We start from the raw sequence: 3949 nt of genomic DNA on the forward strand, positions 1-3949 counted from the left end.
TAAAGTGAAATTATTTACGCAAAAAATGTAAAAATGGTCGATTTATTTGTTTTAAATAATCGATTGTTATTATAAATGATATATCAAAGCTATTTTACGTTTCTGCTGGCAAAATAACGTCATACTTGTGAGAATTTTGAATAATTTTACATTTCACATGTTAGTGGCAGCTCTACAGCGGCCATTGTCGTCGGCAAAATTAGAAACATTTCTAATTTGGCGACAACGACAACTACAAGCCTGTTGTCGCGTAGTCGTGCTGTTGTCAAAAAATCTGAGCCCATAAGAATGCGTGTATTTTAATATTTGATAGATGTCACTCGTCGCTTGTCGTCTTCTATGTGTTCAGCACATGATTCGCTTGGTCCCACTGTAAGCGCACTAACACAATCTCATTTTGTGATGCTCGTTTGATTGTGTGGTGCCCATCCCTGTATATACATATGTATGCATTCATGTAATTCTTATAAAAAAATTCTCTTTGTACTCATAAAAATAAAGAAGAGAGTTTCAATATTTTACGTGTACGTGCGAATGTGTGATCCTGCATTTAGGTGTGTGCATATGAGTACATCTGTTGGTGTGTTTGTGTACCTATGAATAGCAGACTGATGTCTTCATTATACGAGTTCACTAGCACGGCAAGGTACTGAATGAAAGCATCTTGGCATTACAATTATACATACATACATACATAGCAATTAATTGCTTCACAGCGATGAAGTGAACGTGAATTGATCATACGTGTGCATGATAGAAATTAATCGAAACTGCTGATAATTGCAACACTGGATAATTTCGTGGGCATTGTTGACAGCATTTTAAAAAAGCTGTAAAGGCTAAAAAAGTCTTATTACAGTTTTGTTCTACTGCTTTTTATGTTTAATTAATTTAAAATGCTACGTAATCGTGTGTATTTGTAAACTGACGCTAAGCAACAATACCAGCTTAATCAGAACAGATAAAGTCCTTCCCGATATTTCAAATACAATTGTACCCGGTTTCTTTTATTCACAGTCATTAAATTCACAAATTTATTCATTATGATAAAACAAAATGAAGTTTAAATAATTAATACATCGTCGAATTATTATCGTTGGATGCATAAAATGCCCTCGTTTCCCCGAGAGGAATGGCCTTGCCCATCTTCTTCATAATACTCCATAAGTGCTTCGAATTTGATGGAGCTTCCTTAAGGGGTTATATACAGTTAGAATTTTCAAAAAATCGATTTTTTTATTTCATTTTCTTAATGTACATATATTTAAGAATACACACCGAAAATTTCATATCGTTCCGGTGAATATTTTCAAAGTTACAAGCAAATGAAAAATTTGAAAAGGCGTTTCAGAGTGCTTGGAAGTACAAGGTCCAAACTTTAAACGCGTTTTTCTCAAAATGGTGTTTTCAAAGTCGGTGACCAACATTACTCGAAAACGGCTAGACCGATTAGTCTCAAATTTTAACACGACCTTCTTAAATATATTTTTTAGTAATTAATCGAAGATTTTTTCTCTCCGATAAATATTTTTTTTATAAACAATTTCGGTGAAGAATCGATTTTTTTTTTTGAGAAACCGCCATTTTGTCAAACAATTTTATTTTGCTTATTCCTTCGATTAATTACTAGATTTAACATTATTTTAACGAAATCTGTTTGGTTTTTTAATTTCGGATGATCCAGTTCCGAGATAGAGTGGTCACCGCAAAACGTCTTTTTTGAGAGGAGCTCCTGGAGATCAGCTGTAGCCCTTTTTCAAATAAATATTTTTACTAGTACTAAGTCTTAAAATACAGTTAAAAGATACCATAATATGTGTATAAATTTTTGGATCAATAAATTAAAAAGTTTTCTCAGAAAAAATTCTGGAAAATTCACTTTTTTTCGGCCGTCTAACTGCATATAACCCCTTAACTTCTGCCCAAAGATTCTCACTTCAATTAAGGTCAGATGATTGAGCCGGGTAACCCATAACCCTAAATCCATGTGAAGTAAACACATTGACTACCTACCTGATGGCATTCTTAGGGTAGTTGTCATGTTGATAAACCCTTTTTTGTGCGATTTTCGATTCAGCGTATGGTAGCATAGTCGGCTCAATTATTTCCATGTACATTTTAGTATCCATGTTTTTGTAAATCCAATATAAGGCACCTATACCGTAGTAAAAGAAGCCTCCCAATACGTTTAACAAACCCATGTTACACAGCTCGGAAAACAAATCTAGGATAGAATAAAGATTTTTCTAGCCGTTATTGACGGTCTCGGGAACAAAATAAAATAATTTTCGTTCCGTCGGACTACAATGCCTTTCGAAAAATGTTACCTGTTTTTAACTCTTGTCTTATTGTGGACTCAATAACACTAAGATTTAACCAGTCTTTAGTTTTTTTAGTATAAATTCGCTTTTCTCGTGACAAACCCACCACTGTTCTCAACCATGGCCGCGAAAAAGTTCAATTTCTTCCCTTGTTTCAGGATTTGGTTTAAATTTTTTTGCATTCAGATGCGTTTTGACACAACATCAGACGAAATTTTCAATAAACGTGTAAGATTTTTCTGCCGCCAAAACTTTTTAATGAGATTTCGTTATCCTTTAAAAAAGTTTTTGCCACGCCCCATTTTCGTAAGAGAAATGCGTTTTCAAATTTAAAGAGCGATGTATTCACTAATATGGCCATTTCCCTTGCACTGCTATTATTAATTAACACAGCAAAAAAGAACTACGTTGCACAAAAAATTAACGGTACTCCATGTATATGATAACTGTATTAAATATCAATTTAAACACAGATTCCCAATAATAATTTCACTTATTTAAATTTTGATTAGCCACTGCTATTATTTCGAACGCAGTTGTATATACATATTTGAAGTCGTAAATTGTTTCGTCTACCTAGGAAGCAAAATAAAAATGTAAACTATTGTCAGTCATAAAAAGCCTGACCTTTAAGTATGTGCTGAGTAAGCAACTGAGTATTTACTTGGTGAAAAAAAAATCACAAGACTATTATCACCCTGGAGATGAAAGCACTCGATTACTCTGTTATTATAATGCAGTTGAACTTCCATAACTTGCACTTCTATAACTCGAAGTTCTCCATAACTAGAACTCTTGAATTGGCGATAGAAGTCAAATTTCATACATAATCAAAACGTGAGTTTTTTCTTTAAATTCTTTAAAAAATTAAAATATTTATATCTTGCCTTCGTTCTTTAACTAGACGTATCCATGTATTATCGAATATATTTGGTTTATTAATTTTAGTTGAACCAATAATGAGTTATACTATCCATGGCAAATGCTTTATGATATGTTTTGCAAGATGAGGTACCAACGGATGAGTTTTCGAATTCTCAAAATACTGTTTAAATATGCATCTTTGATATGATGAATTCTTTAAATGAAATATTTGATTGTATATACACATTAAAAAAGTTGTAAAAGTACCATTGAAATAGTTGGGTTTCCCGTTAACTCAAACTTGCATGCCATTAAAATATCTGAAGTAGTAATAAAATATATTTACGTGTTTTATTTTAATTGTAATTATTTTTATTTTGTTTTCAAATAACTGACTTCAGAATGTTGTAAATTTGTATAATATGTACTTATTTTTATGAATTGTATAAAAGGGAAGACACTTTTCATTAAGTATTAGAAATTAAGTTTAATATGTATATGTATGAAAAACTAATTTAAACTTATACATTGAATTACTAAGCATAATAACGCACTACATGAAATATAAGTATTTAACTATTCGATAGCAAATAGTCATATACACCAGCTTGTTTAAGCCACACTTGTCACACAATGTATATATATATTTTCAAATCAACAAAAACTCCCCTGACTTTAATTTCGCATATACATATGTACGTACATTTATAAGCATATATTTCGTAGACTTGTATATCTTTTTTATCTTCATATATATACATATA

This window comes from Zeugodacus cucurbitae, chromosome X (genome assembly GCF_028554725.1).
Source record: "Zeugodacus cucurbitae isolate PBARC_wt_2022May chromosome X, idZeuCucr1.2, whole genome shotgun sequence".
Classification (NCBI taxonomy): Eukaryota; Metazoa; Arthropoda; class Insecta; order Diptera; family Tephritidae; genus Zeugodacus; species Zeugodacus cucurbitae.